Source organism: Erinaceus europaeus, chromosome 14, assembly GCF_950295315.1.
Source record: "Erinaceus europaeus chromosome 14, mEriEur2.1, whole genome shotgun sequence".
Lineage (NCBI taxonomy): Eukaryota > Metazoa > Chordata > Mammalia > Eulipotyphla > Erinaceidae > Erinaceus > Erinaceus europaeus.
Window position 1 is genome coordinate 93,110,123 of NC_080175.1, and position 18,472 is coordinate 93,128,594.

Here is an 18,472-nt window from a genome sequence, read left to right on the forward strand (position 1 = left end):
GTCATAGGTTCAATCCCCAGGCCACTGTAGGCAGAGCTGTATAATTCTCTAGCTAAATACACACACACACACACACACATATATATATCTGGGTTTTAGAAATTTTATCACAGAAGAATTTTTAAATCAATGAACAGCATAATCTTCCTTTGGCTTTTTAAATTGGGATGCAATTGACATAAAGCACTATCCTACCTTGGGTTGCATAACATGATGATTTAATGGTAATATAGAGTGTGAAATGATCTCTACAATAAATTTAATTAACATTCAGCACCACACACAACCAAAGTGCTTTTTTTTCTTTTGATAAGAGCTTCTGTGATAATATTCTCTTAGTAACTTTCAAATATATAACCAATAAAACAAAATTCAATAAAGTTGAATTATTGGTGCTTTTTACAAAAAAAAAAAAAGCATGTTTTTCCTAGTAACATTTTAGAGCTTACAAAACACAAACTTGCTCTAAGCTTTTGGACTTTTTAAAAAAAAAGTCACATTTCACATGACATTTTCTCTATTACAGATTTGACCAGTAGGTGCAGGTTCCTGAATAATACTTGCATATGTGTTGTTACGATTGCGCTTTTTGTGCTTTCAGGAGAGAATTTGTCTAAATTTCCCAGCAAGAACCTTTCTGCCAACACAGTCTTTGTTAGCTTCCACTTACTCCTCTACTTTTACTGATCTATGAGCCAATACAGAAATCACAGCTATTGCTTTTTACAACATATGTCTGGGAAGGTCTCTCACTGCACATGTCAAGACAACGCTCTTGAGCATATGGGAGTTATTTATCATCAAACAGATTTCATAGTAACTGGTGCATCCCCAGGACCCAAATGTATAAAAAAGACTAATTTCCTTTCTCCTCTTAAAAGACAGGGACTAAAAGTGATAAGATAATGGCTGGAATCCTAGTCAACTAAAAGCCTCCAGTAGATGTAGCTCTTGAAGCTTTTACTAAACACTGGGAGAGCATTATGCAGTCTCTGCAGGCAAATGGCAGTGACGACTGAAGGATATTAATAAACTCCTGATCCTTTTAGAACAATATAGTGTGTAGACGTGAAAGCAGCCTCACAGGATTCTCATCCAACCTCTCCATTTACTGAGGCCAAACACAGAATGGATGGCTTGACTGAATTTGGAAATTGTTTCAGCAGAAACCAGGTGTTACGATGACTAGCCCAGGGTTCACTGATCCTAACACCATCCTACCTCACTGAGCAAAACAACAGACATATTGCTTTTTGAAAAAAAAACTCACTGGAATAATTTCTGGTATTTTGTTTTTTGCCACTCTATTTCTCCACTCTACTCATATTTATGATTCCCCCTGTTCTTCTTCCATTTTTTGGGGGAAAGCTATCTGGGCTTGTATGAAGAAGAAAGAGGAAAAGGAAGAGGAGGAAAATAAGAATGAGAAGGAGAAGGAGGAGAAGGACAACGAGGAGGAGAAGAATGAGAATGAGAAGGAGGAGGAGAAGGAGATGACAACGATGAAGAAGGAGAAAGAGGAGAAGGAGGAGAAGAAGCAATAGGAGGAAAAGAGGAGGAGGAGACTGAGGAGGAGGAAGAAGACAAGGAAGGAAAAAAGAATGGCTAGTGCACTACAAGGAATAATTTGAAAAGAATGCCACCAGGCAGAAATTCTATGCTGTGCATGTCACACCTGCAGTGTAGTAGCATTTCCTGCCGGCTACAGCCATATGATCACTTGACATAGAATTAAAAATCAGTAGCTCCCCAAGCGGGGCTGGGTGCCCCCCACCAGGCCCTTGTCACTGACGGCTGAGCTGGAGAACACTCACTCCAGCGAGAGCAAAAATCACCCCTGAATCTGGCCACTATGTTGTGTTGTGTCACTTGCTCAGACCGTGCATGACAAATCCTCAGATGCGTTTGGTGACATTTAGAGAGCACCGTGGACTCTGCCAATATGCCAGGCAATCAGAGTGTGCATGACAAATTATGAAACGCATACTGTGAAAATTATGGACCCTGTCACCGTGCCAATCTGCTGCTGAAAACCTACTGCTGGTAGCAGTAATGTTGGCACAAATTTGTTGCTAAATTCAGTCGTATTTCTAATTCAGTAATGGATTGATCTTAATGGTGAGTTGCTGTATCTGGTTAGGATTCAAACAAGTACTGTGGGCTAATGATCTCACCTACTATTGCAGGAACCGAATACTTTTCCACTACTGTCCTCTGTTGAAAGTGCTTATTTACTTCCCTCAGTACCACACTGGGTTTACACAAGGTTACCTAGATCTAGATCTTGGCCTCCTCAAGGGTCTTCCTGTTGTATATCAGAATACTTACTATAAGAGCTATTCTCACAAGCACTTAAATATTGGAAGTATTTATATGCTCACTGATTTTTTTTTTTTCAAGCCAGAGCACTGCTCAGCTCTCACTTACAGTGGTGCTGGGAATTGAACCTGGGACCTTGGAATCTCAGGCATGAAAGTCTTTGGCATAATCACGAGGCTGCATAACTCAGCCTCTCTCCACTGCATCTTAATGCAGCACACGGTACTATTTTTACCTCTGAGGGACCTGTTTGAGGAGCCCAGGGCAGCAGGAGGTTACTAAGCAGAGGCAGTTCTTTGGAGCTTCACTAAAGATCAGGGCAGCTTGACCAACCATCGTCTAAAGTCATTGCATTAACACACTGGGAAAACTTCTTCACAAACACAAAACAGCACCAGAATTCCAGCAATTCAACAAAAGGATGGGACTAAAGGAACAAACTATCACAAAAATACCATGAACGACCCATTCCTATAGTTATCAAACACTAGAATTTAGGGGGTCGGGTGGTAGCACAGCGATTTAAGTGCACAAGGTTTGAAGCAAGGACAGGCGGAAGGATCCTGGTTCGAGCCGCTGGCTCCTCACCTGCAGGGGCGTCGCTTCACAGGTGGTGAAGCAGGTCTGCTGGTGTCTGTCTTTCTCTCTTCTTCTCTGTCTTCTCATCTCTCTCCATTTCTCTGTCCTATCCGACAACAACAACAACAGCAATGACAACAACAATAATGACAACAAGTGCAACAAACAAAAAGGGGGGAGGATGGCCTCCAGGAGCAGTGGATTCGTCCGAGCCCCAACAATAACCCTGGAGGCAAAAAAAAAAAGAATTTAATTACATATCTTTTAGAATGGATGAGTTTTTTCCTTTTTCCTTTTTTTTTTTTACTTGACTTTGGTACATCATATATGTCCAATTTCATTGCTTCTAGGTTCCAACCTTTACTTTGGGCTTTTTTTTTCCAGGCGTTTTGTTCAGGGAGTGAGAGAGACAGAGACACGAGAGACAGAAAATGAAGGAGATGAGCCTCAGCATCATGCTCTTCTCAGTGCCGTATCTTTCCCATATGGTCTTGAACCCAGGCCTTGAACAAATCCAAACATGTGCCCTACTAGGTGAACTCTTCAACCGCAGAATACACTTTTTTTTCTTTTATTTTCTTAGTGACTTAATAATGGTTGACAAGATTGTGGTATAAGAGGGGTACAATTCCATATAATTCCCACTATCGGAGTTCCATATCTCTTCCCCTCCACTGGAAGTTTCCCTGTTCTTTATCGCTCTGGGAGAATGGACCAAAGATCTTTATGTGGTGCAGAAGGTGGAAGGCCTGGCTTCTGTAAGAGAGTGCATACTTTCTTAGCAGCATCTCACTGACTTATAGGGGAGTCATGGGGCAATTATATTTAAATCCTTACAATAACTAGTACAATATGAAATTATATACAATATTAAATTCTTTTTTTTTCTTTTTTTTAATATTTATTTTTTATTTTATTTATTCCCTTTTGTTGCCCTTGCTGTTTTTTTTTTATTGTTGTAGTTATTATTGTTGTTGTCGTTGTTGGATAGGACAGAGAGAAATGGAGAGAGGAGAGGAAGACAGAGAGGAGGAGAGAAAGACAGACACCTGCAGACCTGCTTCACCGCCTGTGAAGCGACTCCCCTGCAGGTGGGGAGCCGGGGCTCGAACCGGGATCCTTATGCCGGTCCTTGTGCTTTGCGCCACCTGCACTTAACCCGCTGCGCTACAGCCCGACTCCCCACAATATTAAATTCTATATAAAAGTGAGAGCTATGCTTTTTTCTGTGCATATTGTTTTAAATTGATAATTGCTGCTTTGATTTAATTGCCTTAATTTTGGCTAGAATAATCACTCAATTTATTCACTTTATTTATTTAATTTTTTAAAAATTTGAATAAAGATAGGGAAAATTTGAAAGGGAGGGGAAAGATAGAGAGGGAGAGTGAGAGAGAAAGAGAGACAGACCTTCAGCCCTGCTTCATCACTCATGAAGCTTTTCCTCTGCAGGTGGGGACCAGATGCTTGAACGGAGACCCCTGTACATTGTAATGTAAGCACCAGGACACAGCCCCAGCAAAGTTATTTTGCTGTTGTTGTTAATGTTTATTCATTCCCTTTTGTTGCCCTTGTTGTTTTATTGCTGTAGAGTTATTGATGTCGTTGTTGTTGGATAGGACAGAGAGAAATGGAGAGAGGAGAGGAAGACAGAGAAGGGGAGAGAAAGATAGACACCTGCAGACCTGCTTCACCGCCTGTGAAGCGACTCCCCTGCAGGTGGGGAGCTGGGGGCTCAAACCTGGATCCTTACACTAGTCCTTGTGCTTTGCGCCACCAGTGCTTAATCCGCTTCGCTACAAGGTTATTGCTTTATTTTATTTTAAAAAATATTTTATTAATTTATTCCCTTTTGTTGCCCTTGCTGTTTTATTGCTGTAGCTATTATTGTTGTTATTGATGTCATTGTTGTTGGATAGGACAGAGAGAAATGGAGAGGAAGACAGAGGGGGGAGAGAAAGACAGACACCTGCAGACCTGCTTCACTGCCTGTGAAGAGACCCCTCTACAGGTGGGGAGCCGGGGGCTCCAACTGGGATCCTCACGCTGGTCCTGGTGCTTTGTGCCACCGCGTGACTCCCTACAAGGTTATTTTTATTAAGAAGTCATATTGAACATTTGCTAACTTAAAAGAATAATAATGACATTTACTTTTATCACATTGAAAAGTAAATAGGCGCCCAGTGGTGGCACACCTGGTTGAGCGCACGTGTTAACAATTTTCAAGGATCCAGGCTCAAGCCCCTAGTCCCCACCTGCAGGGGGAAAGCTTTGCAAGTGGTAAAAAAAAGTCCTGCAGGTGTCTCTCTGTCTCATCCCCTATTTTCCCTCTCGATTTCTGGCTGTCTATATCCAGTGAATAAAGAGATTAAAGAAATTTAAAAAAAGAAAAAGAAATAGTTGGGGCTGGGCGGTGGCTCACCTGGTTGAGCACAAGATTCAAGGACCCAGGTTCGAGTCCCCGGTCCCTGCTTGCAGGGGGAAAGCTTTGAGAGTGGTGAAGCAGGGCTGCAAGTCTCTGTCTCTCTATTTCCCCCTTCTCTTGATTTCTGGCTGTTTCTGCCTAATAAATAAAGATAATAATAATTTAAAAAGTGAACAGTAGTAACTCCCAAATCAAAGTTCCTGATATCATATTTATGAAGGCATACATAGGTATCTTTCTCTTTTTAATTTTCTTTGATCAAGGTCATCAGATTTGTTTAACTGTTAGTCTATTTAAGTTTTAGATTTTTGTTAATTCTATGTGGAAAAAATCATGGTCGAGAATATGCTTTTCTCCACAGATTTACCTTTATTAAAAAATATTTAATTTATTTATTCATGAGAAATGACAGGAGAGAGAGAGAGAGAGACAGAGAGAGAGAGAGAGAAAGAAAGAACCAGACATCACTCTGGTACATGTGCTGCCGGGGATTGAACTCGGGACCTCACACTTGAGAGTTCAATGCTCTACCCAGTGCGCCACCTCCTGGATCACAGATATATCTTTTGTGTGAAGCCGCTTCCATCAAAATCATAGCATTTTAGAAGCCATACTAACATTTTTATCTGGGGTTAAGTATTTTTTAAAAAGCCCTAATTTAGAAGAGGTTTGGCCAAACCTAATAATTTCAGGATTCAGCGATAGCACCATATGGATATCGCTCATTGTGAATAATGAGAAAGAAATGACAACGGCAACAAAAATGGGACCGGAAGGAGAAGACGTTCCAGCATGGTCCATGGTAAGGTTCTGATTTGTAGCTTCTGTCAATACCAGAAGTCTGGAGATTGAAGCCAAGATCTGCCCTCTGACTCAGAGTGCTTTAGCTTCGATGGAAAGAGGAGTTGACAAGGCAACTTCTTGCCAGCTAGGCTCTCTCAAACTTCAGGGAGTCTGTCTAAACTGTCACTCACAGACTATTCTTTCAAGTAACGTAGATAAAGATTCTCCATAACTGAAAGTTGGAGCAAAGACCGACGAATAAACACAGGTCTTACAGCTAAAATAATGCTAATAATAAAAAGTAGTAAATTGGTTGTATTTAGCAAGCTGAACATTAATTCTCCTAAGTATGAGAGCATTTCTTTTTTTGGCTAGAATGAGTGTCTAGAAGTATGACTGATGCCAACAGAAAATAATGGCAGCACTCCCTCCATCTATGTCTCTGATTATAAAACAGCGGGAGAGATCATTAGGGTAGCATACACGTTCTGCTTTAGGGCATATGTCAGGTTCAATACTGGGAACAGATTTAAGCTTTGCCAAAGATGCCAAGTTCTTCTTCCTGTGACTCCTTCAACAATGAGGTGCTAGGCTTGTGCTGTTGGCAGTTTTGCATAAAGCCGGGGTGGTGAGTGACACAGATGGTGTGAAGAGTCTGACATTGCATATTATTTACCAATCAGAAAATGACTCAGATATTTTATGCGCACAATTATCAAGGGCCACCTGTACCAGTGTGTCCTGCCTGCTTCCAGCTGACAGCAGGAAGAGGGCCTATGTCCATGTAAGAGGTAAACTGTTTTGCTTTTTGGTCTATGCATACAGTTTCCACTATGCCATATTTAGTATTCGGTGTGAGAATTCAGTAACACTCCTCCTTCCACTAGCACTCTGCCTAAAGCCACTTATAAGGATAGAATTCAGCGCTAAGGTTTTTCTTTTTTGGATTCTTTCTTCATGCTGTGGTCCCTGAAATATCAAAAGTTAGTTTGTAAGGTGATTTCTTTGCCAAGCCTCCAAGGACTGACATTAAAAGAAAGTTGCAGAGGACTGTCTAGACAATTTTCCCATGCAGCACAGATTCTGATCTGAAGCTATTGTGGTGATGTTAATCAGCACGTGAAGCAAAGCAGAATTCGTGACTAAAAAATGGTAGAAAAGTTATAGATACTGGCTCATAGATATTAGGAATTCTCTAAGTTTGGTAGTAATTCCTATATACAGATAAATACTTTGCTACTCAGAAAATTACCTGTGTCCATGTTTATACAACTAGTATATATTGTGGCAGAGAAAGCATTCTAATCTACTATATGCTTCTTTTTTTCTAGAGGTTATATGTTGGGTAGTATGCCACCTCCCCCTGGCTTCTGCTTAACCATATGCCTATATAGGGATTTACTGAACCCATTCAAAGCTTTGGTCTATTTACATAAATCACTTTTACATTTACATAAAGCACTCCCTCCAGGGCATTGGTGGTTCAGTGATAGGATTCTCGCCTGTTCCGCCCCCTCCTTGTCACACTCTGATTTTCACCAGTCACTTTTCTCTCTACCCTCTCTATGTCACATCCTGTTTCCACCCTACTTGGAGAGTATAAAAACAGCTGCTCTTCTGATTAAAGACACTTGGAAATTGCTTTCCGGCTCCGAGAGTTCCAGAGTGTATCTCCTGCGGAAGTTAGTGCGGCACGAGTTCCTGATCCCTCTCCCACGCAGCAGCCTGGATCGGCTCCAGTTGAGTTCTCTACAACCCAGAGAGCACTAGCTCGGGAAGAAGCACCCTCAGGCTATCCCGGCAGTTATAAATCAAGACAGAGGGGATTTACACATTAATTTTCCATGAAACACACCTGAAACAAATAATGTTATGATTCATTGACACTTATTTAAAAAAAAATCAATTCAAAGGGCCAGCAAAGTTGTCATATGAATGATCCAATTTCTAGCCTGGTGCACTGGAGGAAGTTTTGGCCCTATGCTGTCTTTCCCTTTCTCCCTCTGTATCTCTTTTTTTTCTGTCTAGAAAAAGTTGACCTACAGTGGAGAAGTTGCAATGATATCTCTTTCTGTCTCTGTCTCGCTCTCTTGTACACACACTTGTTCTGTTTTCATAAAGGTTGACCTCATGTGATCTTCCAAAAGGATTAGTTTTATTCTTGTCACTGCGGCTTCACTACTCTGAATCATTATTTTTTTTTAAGTTTAAAAGTTTACTTCGTATTATCCTTATTTATTGGATAGAGACAGCCAGAAATCGAGAGGGAAGGGTAGAGGGACAGTGGGAGAGAGACAGAGAGACACCCACTGCACCTCTCACCACTTGCAAAACCTTCCCCCTGCAGGTGGAGATGGGGGGCTTGGACTCAGATCCTTGTGCATTGTAACATGTGCTCACCACCCAGCCCCTGAATTGACTTGCTAGGGTAGAAAAAGAGTAACAGAAAAACAAAGTAAATATCCTTTATATGTTTCTTATTGGTCATTTGTATCCATTGGTAAATTATTTCTTCATATTCCTTCCTTTTGCTTAAATAATACTCTTATTTTTCAAATCAGTGTCATGTTATTGAGGGGATGTTGATCTACAGGATAGTTCTCATCACAAGGGCTTATTTCCACATTTCCACAAGAAAGGTATAAGTACATCTCATCCTCTGACAGAGTATTCCTGCTCTACTACATGCTTGCTTTTGCTCACAGTTCCTGGCAGATTTATTTTTCCCCTTTTAACATCAGGCAGAAAGAGAGAGGAGATACCCCAGTCTGGTCCTACCATTCACAGAGTTTCTCCTGGTACCATATATGCAGTGCCTGTCCTTCCACATGGTATAGTGTTTGCTACCTGCTAAACTATTCTTGGTCCCTAAATCTATTTTCATATATATTTCTTTTCCTTGGGGTTTGCTGAACTTCTCAGATATGTGGGTTTATTGAACTCATCAAATTTGAGTAAATTTTTTTTTATTTCTTCACATATTTAAAAAGATTTTAAAAAATATTTATTTCCTTTTGTTGCCCTTGTTTTATTGTTGTAGTGATTGTTGTTGTTGGATAGGACAGAGAGAAATGGAGGGGGGGGGGAAAGACAGAGGGAGAAAGATAGACACTTACAGATCTGCTTCACTGCCTATTAAGCGACTCCTCTGCAGGTGGGGACGGGGGGAGGGGGCTCAAACCTGGGTTCTTGAGCACTGTAACATCTACACTCAACCAGGTGTGCCTCCACTCAGCCCCCTCAAGTTTTCATGACTGCTGGGCTAGCATGGGGGTGCCTCTTCTCGGGTGGGAGCCAGCCTGGGCTGCTACTCACTCAGCGACACGAGGGAGATGACTCAGAAACAGAGCTTGTGGCGGTGAGGCAATTCCATTCTTAGACTAAAATTCTTGATCAACAGCTACTCTGAAAGTCTATCCAAAAGAATATCTCTTGGAAATTCCTCTACAAGAGCTATGGATGCCAATGTTTGTCCTCTCAACTCTACTGCCATATGTACTGCATATGGACAGATCTCCCCTTAGGGAAAGGGGGCTGGGGAGGGCTGGCTTGTGAATAGTTAGGAATATAGCCATCCACTTAATTGATTTATGGTTTATTTAGATCATATCCTTTCTTCTGCTTCCTTTGTGCATATTTCACTAACCTTTTTTTGTTTCTTCTAATTTCTTGAGTTGGAAACTTTGGCTATTAATTTGAGATATTTTTTTCCTTTGTAACTGTATATATGTGTGTGTGTGTGTATCCCCTGTAAAGGCTGCTTTCCTTTTTTGTATAACATTTTTATTAGTGATTTGATACTGATTTACAAAATTATAAGATAATGGGTATAATTCTATACCTTTCCTACCACCAGAGTTCTGTGTCTTATTCTCTCCACTGGTAACTGTATTAGTTCTCCCAAGATCATAGATACGGGTTGACTATTATTCTTTTTAAAATTTTATTATTTTATTTTTTAATTTTTAATTTATAAAATGGAAATATTTATAAGACTATAGGATAAGAGAGGTACAATTCCACACAATTCCCACACCCAGAACTCTGTATCTAATCCCTTCCCTTGATCGCTTCCCTATTCTTTATCCCTCTGGGAGTATGGACCCAGGATCATTATGGGTTGCAGAAGCTGTTCTTTTTTTAACAATTTTTTATATTTATTTATTTATTTTCCCTTTTGTTGCCCTTGTTTTTTATTATTGTTGTAGTTATTATTGTTGTTGATGCTGTCGTTGTTAGATAGGACAGAGAGAAATGGAGAGAGGAGGGGAAGACAGAGAGGGGGAGAGAAAGATAGACACCTGCAGACCTGTTTCACCGCCTGTGAAGGGACTCCCCTGCAGGTGGGGAGCTGGGGGCTCAAACTGGGATCTTTACTGTGCTACTGCTCCCAGACTATTATTCTTGTATCTATCTATCTATCTATCTATCTATCTATCTATCTATCTATCTATCTGTTATGTATGTATATTTCCATTTTTTCTATTGTCCTGGCTTCTCTTCCTTTCTAAGTCATACCTACTACTTCTGAGTATACCCCTGACCCTCCTCTCTCCCCCGCCTTTTTTATTCTTCTCTCTCAGAGAATTCCTGTTCTTAATGGAACAGGAATTCAGAGTCCTCTGGTCATCTTCTCTTAAATTTTACCCCTCTGGGAGTATGGACCAAAGTTCTTTTGGTGTGCAGAGATTGGAGGGTATGTCTTCTGTAATTGTAATTCATAATACACTGGTCAAAATGTTGTCATTCCTTGGTCAATAAACTCAAAACTTTCTGAGTGATATTTTCACCTTCACTTGATCCTTTATGGACTTTCAATGAGAAAACAATCCTTCAAATGCAATCGATAATAAAAAGTTCAATAGTTTCCACACTCAAGTTGGAGAGACTTAAATTTGGTTTCAAAATGTGCATAGTATGGCTATAAAGGGTCTTGTAACAAATTGTGATATAATATATACATGGGTATAAAAAATTCCAATAGTGGCTGAGCAAGTTGTGGCCTACATACACAATGGAATACTACTCAGCTATTAAAAATGGTGACTTCACCGTTTTCAGCCGATCTTTGATGGACCATGGAAAATTCATGTAGGGAGTCGGGCTGTAGCGCAGCGGGTTAAGCGCAGGTGACACAAAGCACAAAGACTGGCATAAGGATCCTGGTTCGAACCCCGGCTCCCCACCTGCAGGGGAGTCGCTTCACAGGCGGTGAAGCAGGCCTGCAGGTGTCTATCTTTCTCTCCTCCTCTCTGTCTTCCCCTCCTCTCTCCATTTATCTCTGTCCTATCCAACAACAACAACAACAATAATAACTACAACAATAAAACAAGGGTAACAAAAGGGAATAAATAAATAAAATAAATATTAAAAAAAAGAAAAATTCATGTGAAGTGAAATAAGTCAGAAACAGAAGGATAATTATGGGATGATCTCACTCTCAGGCAGAAGCTGAAAAACAAGATCAGAAGAGAAAACACAAGTAGAAGCTGAACTGGAATTGGTGTATTACACCAAAGTAAAGGACTCTGGGGTGGGTGGGTGGGGGAATACAGGTCCAAAAAGGATGACAGAGGACCTAGAGGAGGTTGTATTGTTATATGGAAAACTGGGAAATGTTGTGCATGTACAAACTATTGTATTTACTGTCGAATGTAAAACATTAATTCCCCAATAGAGAAATAAAAAAAAAAAGAATTCTAATATTAAACAGTCCCTCCTCTCTTGTGGGTTTTGAAGCTGAGGCCTCCAAATTGGAAAAAAAAAAAAAAAAACCCTCTTCTAGAAGGCTATCATCCACCCTGACTCTGCTGGTGCTTCTTCCTTTCCTCCAAGAGGAAGCTTTGCAGGTAGTGCTCTTTCCACTGGTCTTAATCACTCTGTGAGATAAAGAACTTGGCCTAATTCCCTATGAAGACAAATACCAGCAACCCCTGAAACTCCAAATACACTAAGATCACACTTTAGTTGACACCCTCAGTACTTTTGAATATTTCCCCTTTCATTTGATTCTCTCTGGACTTTCTACAAGAAAATGGTCCTTGAAATTAACCCTCAATCCAAAATACGGTAGAAATTGAACTTTCAAAACTAATTTTGGGTAGACTTACAGTGGATTTAGTTTCAAAAGAGGCAAAGTATGGATAGGAATTAGTTTTTTTTTTTTTGTAGATCCTAATATAATATATACACTTGTTTAAATCAGGAGCTTTAAAATCTCTCTTGTGGGCTCATCTATTAACATCAGTGGAAAGGGTTTTTCTTTCTTCCTTTTTTTTTTTTAAAGAAATTTATCAAATTGAATTTACCAAGTGATCATTTATTTTCTGTTTCATGACAAAGAAATAGTATCCAAATAACTGAAGACATCCATTTCTCTAGTACTTAATGGTTGTTGTTGGAAGTTAACCAAGGAAATTGATTTTCTGTTGCTCCAGTATTGAAAACTTCATTTTAATGAAATGACCTGTCATATTATTGAGAGAATGATTTTGATTTGAAATATTTTGCAACATGCTGACTTTTGTGGACTCTATTACGACCTGTTTTCAGTTGCATTAAAAAGAGAAGTGTGTGAGTGTGTGTATGTGTACCTGAGAGAACAAAACATATATTTGAAATGTCAGTGATCTGAATACAGTTGGTTGATATTTTCTGGAGATGGAAGTGTAATAAAAGGTTGGACATGAATTTTAAAGATACGGAGATAATGAATGACACTGGGACCCATGGAATAAAGTTAAATCTAACTAATAGAAGATCATCAGTATCTGCTGAGTTACACCTGGTTACCAAGTTACTTTGTACACTGCCAGTCACAGTTGGATTAACCAGTCTTATTCCTTTATGTGCTAAGGCTTCACAATTAAAATTTTATCACTTCTTTAACAGGAGACTATTCTTCTGTTTTCACATGCAATTCACCCTTAAAAAGCACACATTTACATATTTCAGGATAATTTCATTGTTCTTTCTAATAACTAAGCTTTCACACCCAGAGGAGCAGCATGGCATGGTATAACTATAGAATTGGGTTGGGTTCCTTTATTTATCTTTAGCATGTCAGCTAATTTGTCTGAAGTGTGCTTTCTTCATCTGTAAAAATTAGAATAGGAACAAAAATAATTTCAAGACGGCTGAATATTTGAAATGCATGTATGTTGTAGTGAAATAGCTTTAGACACTGAAAATTGCTCTCTAAACATTAGTTATAACTATCATTCTAGGATCTACATATCTCCCAAATGAGAGAATATATTATTTGAAAAATAAAACTGGATATGTGTCTTGGTTTTACCTCTTTTTAAAAATATTTATTTATTCCCTCTTGTTGCCCTTGTTGCTTTTATTGTTGTAGTTATTATTGATGTTGTTATTGCTGCCATTGTTGGATAGGACAGAGAGAAATGGAGAGAGGAGGGGAAGACAGAGAGGGGGAAAGAAAGATAGACCCCTGCAGACCTGCTTCACCGCCTATGAAGAGACTCCCCTGCAGGTGGGGAGCTGGGGGCTCGAACCGAGATCCTTATGCTGGTCCTTGCACTTTGCGCCATGTGCTCTTAACCCGCTGCGCTACTGCCCAACTCCTGGTTTTACTTCTTACTAGTTGTGGATCTCCTCATCTTAGTGTCCCATCAGTGATAAAGATAGTAGCACATGATTTTCATCTTTCTCTAAAAGTCAGATGAGATTTGCAATTGGTGAAAGTTTTAGGAATTTAGGCACTAGATGGGAACTCAGCCGGAAGGTCAGATACGGAAGTGATGTATCAAAAGTATAATCTTTTTTCTTTTTATTTAAAAATATGCTTACTAATAAATGATGAGAATTTAGTAGTCCACTGGCAGTAAAGTATACAAATAAAAGAGGAGAACCATTAAGGAAAAAGGTTAAAAGTCTCTTTCTGTATGTTTTATTGGGATACTATTAACATACGTTAGTTATAGGCACACAGTAAAATGACTTGATATATGTATATACTGCAAAATGATAATCACAACATGCCTAGTTGCTAATTTCCAACACCCTCTTAGTTATACTGTTCATTATTATAATATGTTTATCCTCTTAGTAACTTGAAAATATAGTACATTTTTATTAACTACATCTGGTAGGTTTGTTTACTGGCTGCAAGATTTCACCATCTCTTTGCTCTTGTCTAAGTTTCTTCTCTGTACACACAAACACACACATGCATATGATTTATTGTTTTTATTGATGCCAACAGTGGCCTGCTCTGTTAAGGCAAAAAGACATGAGGCTGCCTGCTGTAGTTTTAAAATAATACCCTTGAGATTGTTCATTTTCGGGGGTCTTTTATAGACAGCCATAAGGGGATTGCACTAGCCAGCCTTACATGCAGGAATTCTTTTCTGCCTAAGTGCCTCCTTTGTTTCCCAGTGTGTATGCCCATTGTCTGAATTGTAGTATTACCATCCAGACCATGCAACATTCCCACATCTTAGCCACTGAGTACAGCTTTAGTTCTTCAGTGGCTTGTGAGTTGGTCTTACTTATATCATGAGTCTTACTTTCTATAGAATTCTTTAAACGAATAGAATCAAAAACCATTAAAATAGTGCTTTCAGTTTTTCTACTCGCATTCCATAACTACCCATATTTTTATGCCATTGAAAAATCATTTTCTCCCTCAATAATTCACAACAGAGGAAATAGCACAATGCCAATATACCAACACAATACGAATATGACTGTTTTATGGCATCCTTATTATCTCACATACTAAATGCTGAACTGAATTTACACAAATACTAATGATGGACTATTAATCAACAGTTCCAAATTAGTGTCCCATCAGTGAGAATGTTGGTAACACATAATTTTCAGGTTTCTCTAAAAGTCAAATGAGATATCTGAAGCTGGACAATAACTCCCTGATAAACATTTTAGCAATTCTAGGGTTATATTCAACTTAATTTGACAGCCATACACTAAAATAACATGTCAAAACTACATTTTAAAAAAAATTTGAAATTTCTTCTTACTGATAAATGTTGAGAATTTGGTGGTCAACCATCAATATAATCTTACAAATAAAAGAGAAGCAGAATATATTCCAAATCAGTAGCACAAGTAAGTTTTACTACTGAATCTAACAAAAAATGTCATTATTGATCTTTGATAAACTGTTTGACGTATGAAAGACAGTCTGTGAGAATATAACAAGACACATGGTCACTCCTGGGGAGGGATGGAAAAGGCTGACTCCATTGCTCTGAAAACGAGAACAAAGATAGTTTTAAAACTATCTAGACAAGACCGGTGGTCCCGTATCTCTTGATGACATTTCATGGAGGGGACCATACAGCAATTATATTTCTAGAGAAAATTATATGAAAGAGAAATATCTATATAGAAGAAAGAACATCAGAGATAAAAGGCAAACTGCCTATATCCTTTTACTTCAAAGCAGAAAGAGAGTGAAGGTTGATGAAAATGAGGCAACTCTTTAAGAGATTGAAGACTCCATCAGAAAAGCAAATATCAGAATTATTGGGGTCTCAGAAGGAAAGGAAGGAAAAAAGGAAAAGAAAACATAAATATTCATGGTGTATTACACCGAAACAAAGAAATCTGGGGAGGGGGAGGGAAGGGGAGATAACTTTGGGGGGGCCTTGAAATTATATGCATATGTAATGGTTACACTATAAAGCATTAACCCCCTCAATATAAGTAAATAAGTAAATAAATGAATAAAATAATAACAGAAAATGTTTACAAATACGGGAATATTGCCCTGTCTTTCAGGTTCTGTGGAAGATTTCCTGCTACAATATTGTCAAATACACTGAATTTTTCATTCTACATTATCCCTCAGGACCACTACCAGAAACTGTAGAAGTGAATACTTGACTTTGTAGGTTCAAAAAGTCATGATATTCAAGCAGAATTCTCTAACTTTGTTGCAACATTTGTGCTGACATAGCAACAATAAAATGAACCACAAAATTTGAAGAAGGATCTAGAACTCTATTAAAATGATAGTTTTAAATTTTCTGTAACAATTTATGAAGTGTTTCACTTTCTCTTTTTTTGCCATTACACTGCAAATTTATTTCCTAATGATGTCATTAATAACTTTTACTTCTGCCTACCCTCTCTTTTTTATTTTTTATATTAGTGATTTAATGTTGGTTTACAAGATTATAACATTACAGGAGTGTAATTCTACACCAAATACCCCAAGGTCCTGGGACCTCCCCCAGCCTCCACGATAAACCAGCACAGTTCTCACAGAGATACAATCTTTCTTTTATAAACTTTTTTCTTCGGTAGCTCATAGAGATATTATTTTTCTTTTATAAACTTTTTTCTTTGGTAGCTCTAGTACTTCACAAGTTGACTTTCCTAGGACAAAGAGACAGGAAGGCAGGAAGAGAGAGAGAGAGAGATTATAGGACTAAAGCTTCCTTAAGTATGGTGGGGGTTGTGCTGGAATCTGAGTCATGCACATGACCAAGCAACTAAGTTGCTTTGCTAGTCATATTCAGTCTTTTAATTTTTCAAGATGAATGAAAACCTTTATATTAAAGTGGAAGTACAGATAAGTTAAGTAAAAGAAATTACACTCTGAAAGGGTAGAAGTGGTCTGTCCCTAACAAGAGCAGTCTTTTTAAAAGTAACCCTTTTCATGGACATGAGGTGGAATCTTAATATGGCTTTAATTTGCATTTGTCTAACAATAAGTGAAGAGAGTATTCATTCATATGTCTGCGGGCCATGTATAAATCTTCTTTAGAAAACTACTCATATCTTGGGCTCCCTTTTTATTGAGTTGTTTGGGTTTTCGCTAGTGAGCCAAATGATTTCTTTATAAATGCTGCTGGGTTATCAGGTGTGTGATGTGCACATATCTTCTCCTAATCACTGAGCCGTTTGTTTATCCTGTGCAGTTTGCTGTTGATGTGGAGAAGTATTTTAGTCTGATGTAGTCCCATTCATTTAATGCATATTTTAGTTTCACTATCCTATGGGGTTGAGACTTAGAATTTATCTTTACTACTAGGTGCCCCCAATGTTTCACTGATATTTGCTTATATGTATCCCATACCAACTAAACAAGAAATGATCAGTATTAGCAACAATGTAGAGAAAACAACAACAACAACAAAAAAATACTCTGGCACAGTGTTAGTGGGAATGCAGACTGGTTCAGCTCCTTAACAAAGCAATATGAGAGTCTTTAAGCTTATAACAATATAAATCCCTCCTACCTTTACTGCTGGCATCACCATAAACAAGAATTGAGCAGTATTCAGATAAAAAATGTGTAAAATGAAGAAGGAGGAAGAAGAGGAGGAGGCCAACCTGTCTTCAAGACTTTGTGGGGGGAGTCAGGCGGTAGCGCAGCGGGTTAAGTAAATGTGGCGCAAATTGCAAGGACCGGCATGAGGATCCTGGTAAGAGCCCCCGGCTCCTCACCTGCAAGGGGGTCACTTCACAGGTGGTGAAGCAGGTCTGCAGGTGTCTCTCTTTCTCTCCTCCTCTCTGTCTTCCCCTACTCTCTCCATTTCTCTCTGTCCTATCCAACAACGACAACATTAACAACTACAACAACAATAAAAAAACACCAAGAAAAATAAATAAATATAAAAAAATGAAAAACCCATTTAAAGGGAAAAAAAAGACTGTGGGAACTCTAGTAGTTATTATTAGGGACACGGGGCCACAGAACTTTGGCAATGTGTGTGGTGTAGAGCTATGCCTCTGTAATCTTATACTCTTGCAAGCTATTATTAAATAAGTATCAAGGAAGAAAATGCCAAAAGTAAAGGCAGAGGTTTAAAAAATAATACTGGAAAGGGTGTCTAGATTTTAAATATCTAACCCACCACTGGTGTTCTTGTCAAAGGAGCCAAATACTTTATTCTTCATAACATGAACTGCAACATGTCGTCTCCAAAATAGAAACACTTAAAATAGATAGAAAACACTAAAGTAAAATGTTAGTTGAACAGCCTGCTAGCAATCGGCTGTTATGACCACCTCTTTCCCCTGGCGGAGCATTGAAACCTACAGACCAGCACTGGCAGTACAATCATTAAAACTTTTCATCAGTGGTGAGTTGGAAAATCATGTTAGCGGCAAAGAAGGGACTGCTAACTGCAGTGTCTCAGAAGTGTAAGCGACGCTGGAAAGAACAATAGTCATAACGGCTGTGAACCTGGAGAAGGACAATTGCGGGCAATCAGCGCACGCGGGCAAAGACAACAGAAGACTTACCACAAAGGTGCAAAAGCCAGAGGACCTTACTGGAAAAACAGGAAGAGGTTTTCATGAATCCAGGTGACTATTTTCCCTGGTAGGAACAGAGGAGACTACTTACCAAAACAATACAGAATGCTC